Source organism: Panthera pardus, unplaced genomic scaffold, assembly GCF_024362965.1.
Source record: "Panthera pardus isolate Hobbes unplaced genomic scaffold, ASM2436296v1 HiC_scaffold_15, whole genome shotgun sequence".
Classification (NCBI taxonomy): Eukaryota; Metazoa; Chordata; class Mammalia; order Carnivora; family Felidae; genus Panthera; species Panthera pardus.
Window position 1 is genome coordinate 38,669,463 of NW_026526710.1, and position 19,222 is coordinate 38,688,684.

Consider the following 19,222-nt stretch of genomic DNA (forward strand, 5'->3'; position numbering starts at 1 on the left):
CTAATTATGTAGCAGATGGGAGCACACAGCACAGTGCACTGTCATTTGATGTAAGTAATTTTAGGTCCACATGCAGGAAAGGTGAATAACAACAAATGGCACAAAATGTTAGTTTGCATTCATATGGAGCACTGTCTATTCATATACATTGCTTTCCTTCTCTTTTAGATCTTTCTAATCGACTGTTTGCTCTATTTGAAACTAGTAGAACCTCAGAATTGCTTGCTTGACTTAAATGCATGAGTGGCTTGGAATATGAGGATATTATGGATTTTAATTGGAATAGCATGTTCAGATTTAGAGAATTAGTTAAATCTAGAATAGGCAGAGTTAAAAAGTGACAATGACAATCACACCAAGACAAATTCTACTTTATTTTCCCTCTTGCTTTAATCAGACTAGTTCAGGGAACTAGTTCGAGGTAGAGGATAAGGTCTTATCCTTCTCCCCCTCCCCCCTCCAGGTCACCCTTTACCCCCCAACCTCTGACTCTCCTTCAAATCTCACCGAGGAATTATAGTCTCTACAGAGGCTTGGTTGCAGATGCCTGGAAAGTTTACACTGCAGAGAGTTGTTTTGTTTGGCATAGCTAATCAGGAGCCAGGCTGGAATTGCTCATAGCTGTCATTCAGGTTTTGTTTCAAAGTCCAAGGACCTGCTGGGAAAAACAAAAAGCTAATGAAAGCTGACTGTATTTAGGTCTCAAATCTGTGGAATCTGAAATGATGTCCTGACAGTGTATTCTTATTCTTCCACATTCTTGCCGTTACTAAGGTAACAGATTTTTAGAGGCTTTCCATCTTCATTGTCAAGTATTTGCTACACTTATTGTTGTTTTTCAGATTAGAGCAATTCAGATTATCCCCTTTTGAGATGAAGGAAAAGAGAAAATAATGGAAATAAAATGTCTGAATCAATTACCCTGAATGCTAGTAAGATCTGTTTTGTTTTGTTTTGTTTTGTTTTTTTTGACACCTTAAAAATTTTAGATTCATAGCACATATTAAAATTTAGGACAAGATCTCAATTTCCCCAAGTTTGTAATGGCTGCATGTGTGAAAATCACATTCCTATAATATGAAATAGTAAATATTCACGTAATCACCAATGAATACATTTTATGGGAAAGAGATACTGGAACACTCTATCTTTAAGATCTTCCCTCTTGAATAACAAACCATATTATATGAAACACTGATGTGCTTCAGTTCTTGTCTGTAAATGGGAAAATTAAGTAACATGAAAAGATGGACTTTGGTGAACACATTTAACGAAAAAATGGCCTTTTCATATTTGTTTTCACAGGATGTTTTGCCTTGGTGGGTTAGCACTCATATATATGAAAATGCTGTTGTTTTTATAGTCAGGAGACCATTTGGGGCATGTATCACCTATGGTTTGATAAGTGACAAGTAAAAGATAATTTTTTAGAGAGAAGGTGTTCTTTGGGTTGACTTTAGATTTGAGAATCCTCAGGGATCCTCCTCAATAGTACTATATAACCTTTATGAATCTTCTTGTTGAGATGTTGACTCATTGAAAGATGACACACTTCTTTTCAGACTTAATCATACATCTTCACCAAGTACTTTCTCTCCTGTGGCAATAACTACAATATTGAGACGATCTAATTTTAGTGCTGCCCAGATCATGTTCCTCGTTTGGTATCAACACAACAGAAGCCTAAATTCATGGAGATAAGATCTGGCTTAATTTTCTTCTGAGAAATATAAGAGAGTGGGCAGCTGGCCGAGTGGAAAACAACCAGTTAAGAGTCTGGAGGAGAAGTATTCAGAGTGTGTCAGGAAGACTCTCATTTTAATTTTTTGTATCTTTGTTCATGCTGGCTTCCCAGGTTGGAATTTTATCTTCTTTCTACCTAAAATCTACATTTCTCAAGGTCCAGCTCAGGTCCTTCTTCATTCACTAAGCCCTCTTTAACTTCCATTGCTGCCCCAAGAGCAAGAGAGACAGTATCCTTAGCTGGTCACAGTATCTAAAAAATTATGGTTTCTCCATTTTCAGAGGAAGAGTGACCAGGATGGGGGATATTTGGAAGAAAATTACATACAGGGAATAGACAGTTTGAAAGGGGCAAGTTTAATCCCAGAAGATTTAGAGAGAGACAAGATAGCTGTTTTCAAGGGCTGATATGTGCAGCTGGAATCAGATTTTCTCTGATTACCTTTAAAGCAGTGGTTTTCAAATTTCATTCTGCAGAGCTGTAGGCATTCTTGATGTGCCTTGGGCTGGAGGAGGGTAGAGCAGGGAGCACTAGGCGACATACTGAGGACCCCTTGCAGCTCCCTAACAGAAGAGTTCTACTTTTAACTGCTTTATATATTGGGCTTGTGCTTGATATTTCTTTTAAAGACATATAACACTGCTTTAAGGTTTTGAAATCATTGCTGTATAGAATAATAAATAAGGCAGAGTTTGCATTTAATGTAGTATAAAATGTTTTAGCTATAAGAGACTTCAAAAAATTAAATGGAGTATTACGTGAAATGTGAGCTCCACATTAATCAGAAGCTTAATGACCCCTGACAAGGATTTTGGAAAATTTTTGCCTATGAGGAGAGGTTGGGTTGGGTCCTCTCTTCCTTAGGTTTCCTTCAGTTCTAAGATTGTGTAATTGCTTTCTTCTTTTATTGTCAATATCAGATGATTTGATACTTAGCTGTTCTCAATTGGGTTTTTGGGTAAACCCTACCTGCCCATTAAATCATAGGTCTCCAGAGTAGGAAAAATGTCTTAACTGCTTTTGGATTCTTCAGATCCCAGCATAGATGTAGGGGCTCAGTAAATACCTGTAGATACAAGAAATAACTGCAAGAAGCACATGCTTGATTGCCTTATGACCTCTTCCAATCATAAAGTGTGATAAGGGAAGGTATTTGCAGGGATTTTTTTTTTTTCCACTATTGCTTTCTGCCCTCCAGGAATAGTAGAAATGACAAAGGAGATTTAAGATAAGCTTTTGGTGTTTTTTTGTTTTTTGGATTTTTTTTTTTTTTTTTTTTTTGGACCAGAAGGCCAGAATACTACTGTGTCTGAAAAAGTGAACATGACCTCTCCCTTCTCCTCCCCCAAACCCCCTGAGGTCTAACAGGTGAAACCTAGAATGTGGAAATCGTAACTCTCCAAATTGAGAAACTGAGACACAATAGAAGGGCATAGTGAAATTTCCAGGTATCCCAAGTGCAGATAGGGAAATGTGTTATAAAAGGATTACATCATTAGCCTGGACTTCAGGGATTTTTTGCTTTATGATTCATTTGATTTTGGTGTTGTTGAGAACTGGAATTAAAGGGTATGAATTTAAAAAAAAGGGGGGTATGAATTATAGGAAAAATTTCCAGATGCAAAATTGAAATCCAGCAATTGTGATAGAATTGATAGGGGCAGACAGGTGCTTGATGAGCACAGTGTAATCTGAAACAGCCCTTTCATGCTTAGGAGACCTTTTCTATTTCTTCTCTTTGTAGTGGGTGGAAAAGCGGAGTGTTTCTCTAAGTTCCTGGCACACTGTCTTGTGCCTAGTGGACACTTAAGAAGTACTTATTTAATTGAGCTGAATTTTATTAACGGGACTTTCAGAGCCAATTACCTGTTTCAGTGCACACCATTGTTGGTGATGGTATTCATCATTGCTTGAAGTCTCCACCATACTTCTCCAAACTCAGGACCTGAGTTTAGGGACAAGTTTCATGATGTTAATATCTGACGGTTCAAATGGGGTGGCATCTGAAAGCAAATGGGCTTGTGAAAGGTCTCTGCCCAAGTTGTTCATTGTTGATAAATGACAAGGGGAATGCCTGGAGCTAGTAATGATTCCAGCATTAAGGAAGTCTTGCTATACCCTCAGGGAGCGGGATGCTTTCATTGGGTGAGTAGTTGGAAATCTCAAATATGTGTGCTATACTATCTGAGTACCTATTGGGGTGAAGATGTCTTAAACAGAAAGCTAGATGGGTAAGGGCTTTCAAAAACAGTCTAATATCCATGCCTGTGTTACTGATGGAGAAGGAATTGGGTGTCCAGAGGTACTTAAAAGCCAGGATTAGAATATAGGTTATTTGATTCCTGAGATAGATACTTATTCATAATTATGAGAGTGTATCTTTATCCATTGTATACATTTTCCATAATATTTAAGCATGGCCTGTCTTCTCAAGGCTGTTTTGAAATTTGGGGATTGTACAGAATTCTGCAACTGTTAATATATCCTTAAAGCTGCTAAACATGTCTTAGAGCTTTAGGCAATAAGAGGGCACTGCACGTATTAAGAATGTCACAAAGCTGCTCACATAATATATAGGATAACATGTCTTAGGCAACAAGTATCTTACGCTACTTTGGATGAAAATAGAATAGACGACCTATGGAAACAATGTGAGGCAATTAAGATAACTGATTTGGAAATTGTGTATGTAAAAAATATTGTTTAAGCATATTAAAGCATATATCAGCCAACTTTTAACTCATTTAAGAGAATATGTTATTTTTAAGGGCTTTAATAGACCTTAGTTGAATGTGCCTATTTACAAGATTCTTAGCAACAGTTCATTAAAATGTCAGTTAATCTGCATAATTGAGTAATGTTGAACAGCTCCAGAAGCCATAAATAGGATCAAGATAAAAGTTTTACACAGGAAGATTTAAGTATATAACAAGAAAGAACTTAAAACATATTTCACGTATTTATCATTAAATATACTAAAGAGTCTAATAGTGAAAATTAAGTCTTTTTCCATCTCTATCTTCCAGCCACCCAAATTCCCTGTCCAGAAATAACCCCAGTTTCTTATGTATCCTTCCTGAGATATTCTGGGCAAGTATATGCATACGTAACAGAACATAGTGTTTGATACTTTGCATTTTTACTCACTTAGCTGTACTTTGGAGATTAATGGAAACCTTTCTATTAACTAGTGCTCTTCAGCACTGGAACTCATGATTTAGCTGAGGAGTATCACTCGAGTGTTCAATAAAGGCTGGAGGATCAGCTCTGAGGAATGTCAAAGGGATGCCCATCCTGGGTGGGAGTTGGCAATACATGATCTCAAGGGCTCCCCCTCTCAGATTCTGTAATATATTTTAGTGTCTACTGGGGACAAAAGGGAAATATAAGGAACTTACATTTTAGCTGGGAAGATAAGATATATGCTTACATACGAACCATCAGTGTAAATGTGAAAAATTCCATGAGACAAAATTAATCTTATCACAAAGCTACAAACAGTTATTGAATAAACCCAGATGACAAGAGTACTATGAGTTAAGCAAAGGGTGGAGAAGTCTAAGAACATTTTACTTAGGAGGTATGACTGTACCTAAGCCCTGAAATTCGAACTTAGATTGCTAAGGAAGAGAGATAAAGAGTGCAGTTTGGCATTGAGGAACACTGGAAATGAATGCAGGGACAATGGGTAGAACAGTACAGAAGTGGAGGAAATAAGTCAATAGGGAGTAAACCTGTTAGTTGAGGCCATGTTATGGAGTAGGTGAATTTTAGGCTCTGAAGTGCAGCCTACATTGAGTAACAAGAGCCCACTGAAAGTTTCTGAACAGGAATGTGATAGTATTGTATTTTAGAAAGGTGAATCTGAACTATTGTCTAAATGTGGGCTTAGGGAAAAAAGGAACTAAATATTAGTGTTGACAATAAAAGAGAAAGAGATGCAAAATAAATAAATAAAATGAAAGAGCTATGATTGCTGGTGGAATTTTGGAGTCAAGGGAACAGAGTGGAAGATTGATGACTCCATATTTTCAAGCCCAACTACCAGGGAGAAAAATGGTGCCATTGACAGAAACAGGGAAGACAGCAATTCATGTTTTTGGGGAGACAGGTGATGAATTTTACTTTAGGTTAAGGTGACATGATGGGAGAGATTCAGATTAAAGTGTGTATTTGGAAGAATGGAACTAAATAAAACTCTTGAAAGAAATTAGAACTGTGTATGGCAATGTCCCCAACTCTGTACCATTAGGCCCACACTGTTCCCTCTAAGTGTACCACCTTCCCACACAAGAAGGTGAGCTATTTTCCTTCAGCTGAACTTGCATCAGCCTCCATTTTAGGAGGAAATTGTTTGCTAGTAGCAATGTAACTTCCTAATAGGCAAGTGTAAAAATAAGTGTACTTTTATCACTTTCCTCAGACATTACATTCATCTCTATAGGATGTACACAGTGACTGTCCATCCTTATTAAATCCTATTTCAGCTTGTTTAATTCTGAAAAAGCAATCTAGGATGGTGTTCTGGTAAGTTACCCTTCAAGATAGCATTATTGTCTCCATTGTTATTAATAAAATGCATTAGTTATATTTAAGGAATTTGAAATTTAGTGAACTAGTTTGTATCCTATTATACATGCCTTAGTTTTAACAGTATCCACACTGAAATGTAATTATTTGAAACCTGTAACAATCCAAGGGTGGAAGTATATGATACGTTAGGGTGAGAGATAAATTTTATTTGCTTTGAGGAACTGGGATGTATCTTCTTCTGTGCTGCTAAGAGAATGTTGTGATAAAAGACCATTATGTTTCCCTTTTTATTTAGCCTGGTTCCCTAGGTGCTACAGTTGATGCTGAACTGTGTTTAATGGTTAGTATATTTGATTCCTTCTCTCTCCTGCACCTGAACTTTCTTTTGCTATTCTATTACATAGTATCTCTTCTTGGAGCCAGTGCATATCCCGTTGGGGAAGAGAGAAGGTACAAATAAATTCAATTTATTATAAACATTAAACTATTCCCAGAGAGTTAAGACCATGCCCCTCAGCACAATGAGATGGTTCCAAGGTTATAGTAGGTACTTGAAAATGCATTTTTGAATGAATGAAGCTCAATAAGGGTTCAAAAATGTCAGACAGACTATTTGAGAGGGAAAACTAGAGATGCTATCTTGAAAGAAGAGGTATTTGTAGAAAGAGGAGGTATTCATTTCTAGACCGAGAAATGAATAGAGTTTTGGTGAGCAGAGATGGGCTGGTGAGTTTGTAGGGAAGGGAATTGCATGAGTAGAGATGTGGAAGCAGAAAAACATGGCCCATGTCCTTGTAATGGTGAATAATCCATTTTGGAGAGGCACAGGGAAGATGAATGGAGTATTGAGAGGGAGCCTGGCCTACTACAGCTCCTGGAATGGCCACCTTGGCCATTACTAGCTCTCATGTCTTTATCATCTTGTCTGAAGGGAGCTTCCAGAGTCCATAAGCCCAAGAGTTCCCAGGGTAGGAAAGGGCACACAGACCATCGTGTCCTCTAGTGTCCCCTCACATCCTGCCTTTGACTCTTAGTCATTGACTGTAATCCTTTACTTAACACAACTTAGCTGTGATGTTATTTTAACCCTGCTTAAAACCCAAGCAGTCCAAAGGCTGTTGTGCATCTTAATTATTCTTTAGTTTACTTACCAGGAGACCCTGCACATAAAGCACATTACACCATAGGAAGAAGATACCCTCTCACAGACAATATATTATTTCATTACTTGAAGCAGTATGGCTGAAATTTAGAGGTAATAACAACAAAAGTATATATTTATTTAAAATTTTTAAATTTAATTTATTTTTTTAATTTACATCAAGGTAGCATATAGTGCAACAGTGATTTCAGGAGTAGATTCCTTAATGCCCCTTACCCATTTAGCCCATCCCCCTCTCACAATCCCTCCAGTAACCCCCTGTTTTTTCTCCATATTTAAGAGTCTCTTATGTTTTGTCCCCCTCCCTGTTTTTATATTATTTTTGTTTCCCTTCCCTTATGTTCATCTGTTTTGTCTCTTAAAGTCCTCATATGAGTGAAGTCATATGATATTTGTCTTTCTCTCACTATTTTTGCTTAGCATAATACCCTCCAGTTCCATCCATGTAGTAGCAAATGGCAAGATTTCATTCTTTTTGATTGCCGAGTAATACTCCATTGTATGTATGTATACTACATCTTTTTTATCCATTCATCTGTTGATGGACATTTGGGCTCTTTCCATACTTTGGCTATTGTTGATAGCACTGCTATAAACATTAGGGTGCACATGCTCCTTCGAAACAGTACACCTGTATCCATTGGATAAATACCTAGTAGTGCAATTGCTGGGTCCTAAGGGTAGTTCTATTTTTAATTCTTTGAGGAACCTCCATACTGTTTTCCAGAGTGACCGCACCAGTCTGCATTCCCACAAGCAGTGCAAAAGAGAGCCTCTTTCTCCACATCCTCGCCAATATCTGTTGTTGCCTGAGTTGTTAATGTTAGCCATTCTGACAGGTGTGAGGTGGTATCTCATTGTGGTTTTGACTTGTATTTCCCTGATGATGAGTGAGGTTGAGCATTTTTTCATGTGTCAGTTGGCCATGTGGATATCTTCTTTGGGGAAGTGTCTATTCATGTCCTTTGTCCATTTCTTCACTGGATTGTTTTTTGGGTGTTGAGTTTGATAAGTTCTTTATAGATTTTGGATCCTAACTCTCTATCTGATATGTCATTTGTAAATATCTTCTCCCATTCCGTCAGTTGCCTTTTAGTTTTGCTGATTGTTTCCTTCGCTGTGCAGAAGCTTTTTATTTTGATGAGGTCCCAATAGTTCATTTCTGCTTTTGTTTCCCTTGTGTCTGGAGATGTGTTGAGTAAGAAGTTGCTGCGGCCAAGATCAAAGAGGTTTTTGCCTGCTTTCTCCTCTATGATTTTGATGACTTCCTGTCTTACACTTAGGTCCTTCATCCATTTTGAGTTTATTTTTGTGTATGGTGTAAGAAAGTGGTCCAGGTTCATTTTTTTGCACATCGCTGTCCAGTTTTCCCAGCACCATTTGCTGAAGAGACTGTCATTATTCCATTGGATATTCTTTCCTGCTTTGTCAAAGATTAGTTGGCCAAACGTTTGTCAGTCCATTTCTGTGTTCTCTATTCTGTTCCATTGATATGAGTGTCTGTTTTTGTGCCAGTACCATGCTGTCTTGATGATTACGGCTTTGTAATACAGCTTGAAGTCCATAAAGTGTATATTTATTAAGGATTATGTGCCAAATACTTTACTAAGTACTTATACTGATTGTGTAATTTAGTTCTTATTGCCATCCTTAGCATATGCTATTATTATTCTAACTTAATAATGAAAAAAAAATGGACAGAAGTTTAGTATCATTTAAGTTCACACTGTAGATGCCAGAGCTGGGATCTGAATCTGGGAAGTCTGACCCCAAAGCCTAAGCTCTCAGTCAATATATTGTACTGATTTAAAGAAGCACATTAAGAAAGTATGAGAAAAAAGAAAAAAGAAAAAAAAGAAGGTATGAGAGATAAACATGTTTTTCTGTGTTCAATAGATAATGACAAAAAATTAAGAGTTAGTTTTAGTAGGCCTTTATATTTAAACTTTCATGAACTGAGTATCCATGGACCCATTGAGGCCTTTGTCATTTCAATATTTAAATTAAAATTATCTTTGAATGCCTTTAGATAGGGCATGTACTGTTCTTTTCATGTATATTCTATATCAGCCCACAAATTTATGGCATTGGCGAATTTGTTACATTAGTTCAGAATGCAGCCCCAGTTTGAGTCAAAGAAGAGGAAGAAGGGATGATGCCAGCCATGCAGGTCCCCTGTTATTAGGAAAGGAAAACCTTTTCTAGAAATCCTTGCAGGACACTCCCTGTAGGTCTCCTGAGCTTGAACTGGGCTGCTTGGCCATCCTTCACTGCAGAGAAGGCTAGAAAGGTAAGGAATAGGGTTTTCATGGTACGCTTAGATCAGATCAGTCAAACTCCTTTACCTGGAGCTGTATGCACTGGTACCCCAAACAAAATTTGGGTCCTATCAGTAAGGAAGAAGGGGGTGTGAGTATTTGAAAAGGGACTAAGGGTATTTGTCATCCTCAAGTTCTTAAAAATTCTGACTGACTATAGGGGCGCCTGGGTGGCTTAGTTGGCTAAGTGTCCAACTCTTGATTTTGGGTCAGGTCATGATCACACAGTTCATGAGATTGAGCCCTGTGTTGGGCCTGTGCTGACAGCGTGGAGACTGCTTGGGATTCTTCTCTCCCATTCTCTCTCTCTGCCCTTCTCCTGTTCACACGCTCACTCTCTCAAGATAAATAAACATTAAAAATAAATAAATAAAATTCTGGTTGACTACATACTACCCTCAGCCTACCTTACCCTCACAGTAGAATGATTCATTAGGATAAGCTAACCTCTTGAACAAAATCTTCCAAAAATCAGTGGCTTAATTAGTTACTTGTTTGCACTGCAGTCCAACATGGTGAAGTGCTTCTTCTTGCAGTTGCTCAGGGATCTAGGCTCCATTCATCTTCTGTTGGCATCTTCAAATTCCAGCCTCCAGGATCCCTCTAGAAGGATGAGAGTTTAGGGAAGGCACACAACACTTAACTGTCTTGGCCATCATGTCAGACACATTCCATTGTGAGAACTAGGACATGCTGTTTGGCTGTGTCTCCAGGGAGAGGAAGTGGGTTTGGTGAGCATGTTGTCAGCCTCTGCCACACTATGGTTGAGTGAAATTTAGTTGTCTTGAAACGGTTGACAAATGGATAAAGAGATTCTTTATAAATGTGAAAAGTGAGTTTCACAAGAAGTTATAAATAAATGAGACTTATTATCTTTTGTTATTTCTTAAAGATATTTCACCTAATATTCCTCTTTATAGACAGTTTATCATGTTTACTTTATAGACAGCGTACTATGGATAATAAAGTCTCACACGCATCATTTCCAAAAAAGCCTTCCCTGACCTCTTCAGATGACAAGGAGCCTCTGTATTTACTTCTGTGTGCTGCTCCTTGGCTGCAATAACTGGTTGGCATGTATCTCACTTGGCTATAAGCTTTCAGAGGGCATAGACCATGTACAATTTATCTTTCAGTCACCAGGACTTAATGCCTACAGGATAATCAACAAACTTGTGATTGAATGATTGATTAAATGGATAAATGCATGAAGGTGTATCAATAATAGTAAAACTTCAGACTAAAAGGATAAAAAACTGGTTTTGAATTCATAAAAATTTAGAATTTTCATAAAAATATGTTAAAATTTTTTAATGTTTATTTTTGAGAGAGAGAGATATGAGTGAGCGGTGGAGGGGCAGAGAGTGAGGGAGACAGAGAATCTGAAGCAGACTCCAGGCTCCGAGCTGTCCGCACAGAGCCCAACATGGGGCTCAAACTCAGGGACTGTGAGATTATGACCTGAGCTGAAGTCAGACGCTTAACTGACTGAGCCACTCAGGTACTCTTAAGTATATGTTTTTATCTGCAGCATAAATGATTATTTGACTAGCTGCTCACAAATAAGTAACATATATAGTCATAGTATCTAGTTATATATAAATGATTATGAGGCAAAAACCTTAAAATTTTTTCAAATATAACTGTATATTAACTAACTGGAATTAAAATTAAAACTTAAAAATTTGTTTCATAAATAGATTAAGCATATAGTTCAATCCGAGTGACCCTAAATTTCACATATGTGGAGAATAGGTTAGTGAGATTTTTATTTCACTTGTAGTATTTGTATACTTATTAATTTTTTATTCATTAACCAATATTCAGTGAGTTCCTACTCAAAAAGAAGGTACAAATACACACACTAGTCTATAATTATATAACTGTATGATTAAAATTTTTTTTTAATGTTTATTTATTTTTGAGACAGAGAGAAACAGAGCATGAACGGGGGAGGGTCAGAGAGAGAGAGACACAGAATCTGAAACAGGCTCCAGGCTCTGAGCTGTCAGCACAGAGCCCGATGCGGGGCTTGAACTCACGGACTGCAAGATCATGACCTGAGCCCAAGTTGGACGCTTAACCAACTGAGCGTCCCTATAACTGTATGACTTAATGACCAGGGTGGGGGCTAGAAAGTCAAAGAGTATCCAGAGTGCATAATTTATGCTGGAGATGTAAGGAAGTTTTTGAGGAGTTACTGTCTGTGTTGAGATGAAAAGGAAGAGTGAGACAAAGGTAGAGAAGAGTTGGGGGAAGAGAACTTCACAGTGTGTGAAGGCACTGAGAGAGAGTACTTGACCTGTGGGAGGAGTTGAGAAGGAAGGCCAGGGCCATCTTGTGGAAGGGACTGGGGAGAGGCACAGAGGTAGGCAAGGGCCAGGCTTCTGGATCTCAAGGCCCTGTTAAGACTTTGGAAAGAAAGAGAATGTACTGTTTGAGATGGCAACATGTAATAAATGTTTCAGCTGAGAAACATTTTGGAACAAAATACATAAATACCAAATATATAAATACAATTTTTATTTTTAAATTAAAAAAAAAAAACAAACAGGGGAACCTAAGTGGCTCAGTTCGTTAAGTGTTCAACTTTTGGTTTTGATTCTGGTCATGATCTGAGCCGGGTTTGTAAGATGGAGCCTCACATGTGGCTCTGCGCTGACAGTGTGGAGCCTGATTGGGATTCTTTCTCTCCTCTCTCTGACCCTCCCCCATTCCTCCTCACTCTCTCTCTCTCAAAATACATAAACATCAAAAAAATGATAAAAATAAAGCCTATTAAAAAATACCACTCTTGGAACAATAATGAAAAAAAATTAAAACTGTTGGTTATGCCTCATGAAGGAAGGATGAAAACCAACATTGACAGAAAGGTGGTAGGAGATGGATTTTCAATAATTGGGGGGCGGGGCGGGGTGGAGTTCTAGCTCCATCTCACTTTTTAAATCAGAGTAATTTCCAGATGACTTAAAGATATTAAGCTAATAATAGCTAACATTTGTTTAGCTTGTGTTATATGTCCAACCCTGATTTAAGCACTTTTTATTATGTTGTACACATTTTGCTCATTCCATCCTTACAGCAGCCCTATAAATTAGGAGCTATTTTCCCCCCAATTTTAAGGCAATAGACACTTAGAGAGATAATGAGTAGTGCTATAGGCACTATAAACCTTGGCATTTTAGCTCCAGTGTCTGTGTTCTTATCACACACACATTCTCTCAAAAAGTTCTAGGAAAAAAACAAAGGTAAATATTTGATATTAATCAAATATTTAGAAGTTCATTCTAAACATGATTATAAAGCCAAAAGCAAGGAAAAAATTGATAGGTTTGACTACCTGAATATATTTATTTAGTTTTGTTTTTAATGTTTATTTATTTTTGGGAGAAAGAGACAGAGTGTGAGCAGGAGAGGGGCAGAGAGAGAGGGAGACACAGAGTTGGAACCAGGCTCCAGGCTCTGAGCTGTCAGCACAGAGCCCGATGTGGGGCTCAAACTTAGGAACCAGCAGATCATGACCTGAGCCGAAGTCGGACACTTAACTGATTGAGCCACCCAGGCGCTCCTGAATATATGTATTTAAACTTTTACATTTCCCCCAAGTTTCCAAAACAAAAAATATAAATAAGAAGAAAAAATACTGGCAGTGTATATTATAGACTGTTAATAGTCTTCGTATATAAAGCATTCTTATGATCAATAAAAAAGAACAAATTCCCCAAAAGAAAATGGTCTAGAGGTCAACAAGACTGGTCCTGGACTAAAGCCCACCAGCTTTTTGGAAAATAAAGTTTTATTGGAGTATGGCCATGCTCATTTGTTTAATGCTCGTTTGTTTACATATTGTCTGTGGCCGCTTTTGAGCTACAATCCAGAATTGAATAATTGTGACATCAAAACCTGCAGTGTTTGCTATCTGGTCCTTTACAGAAAAAGTTCTCTGACTTTTGATGTAGAGGAACATCCACTTTCAGTGGTCTTGAAAGATAATATAGAATCTCTTCTCCTTGGAAGGTTTGGAATGTCCTGATTGGAGGTCAAAAAATGGAGTAGTTGGTCTTTTGAGGTCTCTCCCTTAACTCCATTCTGTTTCATTTTGAACTCATCTTGGGTTGAATTATTACACATGAGTTCCTGTAGGCATCTGTTTTTTGTTTTTTGTTTTTTGTTTTTTTTCTTATGTACCTATTCCCTTTGGGTCAGTGTTCCTATCTTTCTCTTCTTTCTCTACGGTACCACCTCTTTCATGGTAAACAAACCCTAGAGTCTTCAGTGTTTTCAAGACACATTCTCTGGCTTTCATCAATACTTGACTCTCCAACCATCCACTTTTCTCATCCCTGTTGTTGACTTTTGCTGGAGAAATTCAGACAACTAGGGCAATTGATAACAGTACATTTATGGTCTCTCATCTCTATGAGGAACTGTGTCCTCGTGAGGACATGATCCTACATGGACAAAATCCTACATGATCCTAAATCAGCTCCTCCCCAATTATATCTAACAGCTGGCCTGCCTAAACTTTCTTCTCTTACTTCAGCACCCCTGTTGCCTTTCTAGCTCTCTGAAAACAAACTTGCCTTCTACTTAACAGAAGAAAAGGAGGCCTTCCTGCAGTAAATACTGGGTCCCAACCTCTTCTGATTCCTCAGGGTGAGGAAGGCATCTGTGATACTGCTTTATCTTCAACATTTTGCCTCTAAACTGTTTTTCTTTCTTATAGCTTAAAATTAATTTCTATTCTTTCCACAAAAATGAAAGAAGAAAAGGAAGGAGGCAGGAAGAGAAAAATAAGAGATGAAAAGAAGTAAAGAAGGAAAGAAAGAGAAAGAAAGAAAGAAAAAGACAAACGAGATAAAGACAAAGAGAGGAGATGGAAGGAAGGAGGAAAAAAGGAAAGAAAAGGAAGAAAGAAAGCTCTTTGGTATATTTTTAGGCCTTATACTCCTCACCAGCTGTCCCTGAACATCTCTCTTTCCCTTCGCAGCCCAGTTTTTTGAACACATTCTTTCCTTGTCACTCTTTCCTCACAGTGTCATATGATTGAGTCTCCTGTGAGGCTTGTGAAGGTGCCCTGGCCAAGTTGCTACACTCAGTGTTTTCTTTCCATTCCTATCCTGTTGCACTTATTTGAACTTACAATACAGTTGACTGTTATAATTCATTCTTAAAACCTGCTTTACTTTCTTTGTTGATTTTACCTTCTGGTTTTTCTCTTTCTTTTTCCTCAAGTGCTTTGCATACTGCCAGTCATTTTCCCACCTCCTCAATAGAAGACTATCCTCAGTCTTCCATTACATATTCTTCCTAGGCAGTCTCATTATCTGTATGCTAATGGCTCACAAATATCTATCCCTAGCCTAGCTCTATTTGCAGACTTCTCCATCAAGTGCCTACTAGGGTTTCCACCTATCTAAATGTTCTAATGTCATCTCAAACTAGAACGTAGCAATATTCAGCTCCCCATAACCCCCTGCCATGTCATGCCATACTGTACCCTGTCATACTACCTGAACCACTGTACCATAATACACTGTGACTTCCCTGTCTGCCCAATTTAATTTGGAGCTTCTTAAGAGCAGGGACCACATGTTTCATCTCTGTATCTTCAGTGTTCAGTACACTGAGTTTGTTGAGTAAGTGTATGAAAGAATGGAAGTAATAAAGATAAGTGAAAACAAGAAAGGATGAAACTTATTTTGGATTCAGGTGTCCCTAGCAGAAATAATAAATAGTCCATCAGTAGATTATCTTCTGAAATGAACTGAGTCTAAGAAATTGGCTGGATGGTGAAGTACCAAAAAACATTCTCCTTACTCTAGAGCCTGTTGATAAAGCACAACAAAAATTCATGAGTCCTGTTGAAACTGACAAAGTAGCTGTGACAGATGACTTTTTATTCAGTATTTAAACCATTTAAGCTTGTAGATTGTAGGATACTAAGACTACAAGAGCATTTTCCTCAAAATATGAAGTTTAGTATAAACATCAGAAATTTTACATTTAGCACAGAGCACAGTTTCATCTAGTACCTGAATTCTTGGTACTTGGCGGCATTGAGAACACTTAGTACAAAACGTTCCAGGTGTAAAATGTTCTGGTATCAAGTGTTCTTAAAGTGTTTAAGTCAGAATACTAATCCTCAAGCAATTCACAACACCAGCTACAAAAATATGCAAGAGAGAAAACACCTGTCACACTGTATTATAAAGTCGAGAAATTATGGTCTTCAAAGTACAGATTTGAATTAATAAAGTGGCAATCAGATGTCATAAGGAAAAGGTAATGTATACCACACTCAGACCAGAAACTGATCAATTATATAGTTTAGTTTTTTTTAATGTTTATTTATTTTTGAGAGAGACAGAGTGTGAGTAGAGGAGGGGCAGAGAGAGAGGGAGACACAGAATCTGAAGCAGGATCCAGGCTCTGAGTTGTCAGCACAGAGCCTGATGAGGGGCTTGAACCCATGAACTGTGAGATCATGACCTGAGCCGAAGTCGGATGCTTAACTGACTGAGCCACCCAGGTGCCCCTCAATTATATAGTTTAAAATTCAGATTATCTTAATGCCAATAACAATGTTTTATTTTTTTAAAAGTCAAGTCAAGACTTTTGGAAATTTAAAATTAATGAACATTAAAATAGCCTAACAGTCACTTCCTATACAACTGAACACATATCCTATAAAGTAATCTTATCTACAACTAACTCCATGTTTTTCTAGATTTTTCTGACAAATATTTTATTGTAAAAATCATTCAAGGTTTACATCTTCCGTTGGGTAAAAAAGTATCATTAAGATATTACCAAATCCAATATTTAATTAAAATAATACTAACAACACAGTTTGCCTCATCACTTCAAACCCTTTCCTTATTTAAATACAATATAACATTTTGGAAAATTTGGGAAGTATAGAAAAAGGGAATCTATAATCCTACTGACTTCACACTGCAGAAATGTTTTTTCATAATTGTAATTATTATGTAATTTTGTATTCTGCATTTATCCATCCTTCTTCCTTCCTTCCTTCCTTCCTTCTCCTTCCTTCCTTCCTTCCTTCTTCCCTCCCTCCCACCCTCCCTTTATGTAATCTCTGTACCCAACCTGGGGCTCAAACTCACAACCCTGAGATCAAGAGTCATATGCTCCTCTGACTGAGCCATCCAGGCACCCCTGTGTTCTGCTTTTAAAATTAGTATGTTGGGGTGCCTGGGTGGTTCAGTAGGTTAACTGTCCGATTCTTGGTTTTCTCTTAGGTCATAGTCTTGTGGTTCATGAGTTTGAGCCCTGCATCGGACCCCACAATGGCAGTGTAGGACCTGCTTGGGATTCTCTGTCTCCCTCCCTCCCTCTCTCTCTCTCTCTCTCTCTCTCTCTCTCTGCCCCTCCCCCTGCTTACTCTCTATCTCTCTCTGTCAAAATAAAAGAATAAACATTTTAAAAAATGAAATTAGAGGTGCCTGGGTGGCTCAGTTGGTTAAGCGTGTGACTTTGGCTCAGGTCATGATCTTGTGGTTAGTGGGTTCGAGCCTTGCATTGGGCTCTGTGCTGACAGCTCAGAGCCTGGAGCCTGCTTCAGATTCTGTGTCTCCCTCTCTCTCTGTACCTCCCCTGCTCCTGCTCTCTCTCTCTCTCTCTCTCAAAAAAGAAAAAAAAAAGAAGTAAATAAAATTAGTGTTTCTCTCATGAATGTATTTCTGTGGTGCTACTAAATAATTATGATTATAATTGTTTAAAGCAGACTGATGCCACCTAATGCTATACTATAATTTACTTAACCATTTACCCAATGGATAATTTAGATGAGATGCAATGTTTTACTTGGTGCTTACAGACCCTCCCCACCATACTTTGTACTTTTTTCTTATGGTAGATTTCTAAAAGTAAAATTGCTCAGTCGAAAGTTACTTTTAAAGACATAGTAGCATAATGATCTCCCAAAGGAGATCTTTGAATTTATAGTTCCCCCTGTAATGTAAGAATACCAACTTCATTGCTAATTTAGCAGTATTTTAAAAGAGTACTTTATTGGCTATTTTGTTTTACACAACAGACTATTTTTTTAGAGCAGCTTTAGGTTTACAGAAAATGGAGCAGAAAGTACAGAGGGTTCAAAGATATCACTCTGTACCCTTCCCTGTAGTTTCCCCTATTATTAACATCTTGCATTAGTGGAGTACATTTGTTACAATTGATGAATAAATATTGATACCTTATCATTAACTGAAGTTCATAGTTTACAGTATGATTCATGGTGTCTTACAGTTCTGTGGATCCCCCCCCCCCCCCAAGTTCCAAAAAGGCCTTATTACATACAGAGGGGAGGGGTTCGATCCTTCTTGGCTGCTGCTTTCCTCATTGCTGCCAGGACATTGCTCAGCTCCTCTCTCTTCCTCTTGGCATGGACGTGTGTCCCCATCCTTTCCTTGATGAACTTGAGAATGTGCTTGTACTTAGAGACCTTGAGCAGCTCCATGGTTTGCTGCTCGCTCATATGGGGCAAAGCTGCACACCTCTTGGATTATGTCCCGCATGAACTTGGTGTGCATGGTGAGGCGCCCCGGGCAGTGTTTGGGCCTCGGCTTGCTAGTGTTCTTAGTCACCTTGTGGCCCTTGTTGAGGCCCACGGCCATAGGGCAACAAGGGTAGTGCAGAGCCCTGACTGCTCATCCTCAATGGCTCCCCACAGCAGAACGCAGAGTTCTATGCATTTTAACCAATGTTTAATGTCATGTATCTACCATTACCATATTATACAAAATAGTCTGCCTGCCCTAAAAATCTCCTATGCTCCACTTATTCATCCTTCCATCCCACAGCCACTGGAAACCACTGATCTTTTTACTGTCTGTATAATTTTGCCTTTTCCCGAATGTTATATAGTTGGAATCGTATGTTAGGAAGTCTTTTCAAACTGGCTTCTTTCATTTAGCAATATGCAGTTATGTTTCCTCCATGTATTGATAGCTTTTTCTTTTTATCATTGAATAAATATTCCATTGTATGGATGTAGCACAGCTTATCCATTCAACTTTTGAAGAACATCTTCGTTGCTTCTAGTTTTGGCAATTATGAATAAAGCTGCTATAAACATTTGTGTGCAGGTTTTTTGTGTGGATATAAATTTTGAACTAATTTGAGTAAAGGATGTTTTTATAGCCACTTGTTATTGTTTTATGCATGTATTCTATCTCTGAATATATTTATGAAATGAATGTTTAAACACACTTTTTTCTCCCTTCAGAGTCTCTATTTCTCCAAGTTGCTTTTTGTTTGTCTATTTTGATCACTATAGTCTGTGTTTGAGATGTTCTGCGGTTGTTTGGTGATTCTGGCTGCCTGTTCTTATTTAAGAGCAGTGCCCCATAAAGATGATAAGAAGCTGTGATCCCATGGTGAGACTTGCTACCTATGGGCCATTTCACTAAGAAAAGCTCACTGTGAAATATTGCATCT

General features: G+C 38.0%; 1 protein-coding gene and 1 pseudogene across 6 annotated transcripts in view; one reads left to right on the forward strand and one right to left on the reverse strand.

Moving 5' to 3' along the window:
* The window catches only part of GREB1L (GREB1 like retinoic acid receptor coactivator), a 278,957-nt gene that overhangs the window by 16,483 nt on the left and 243,252 nt on the right, over positions 1-19,222 (forward strand). The window lies entirely within an intron of this gene.
* Positions 18,055-18,399, reverse strand: LOC109248659 (60S ribosomal protein L36-like; annotated as a pseudogene).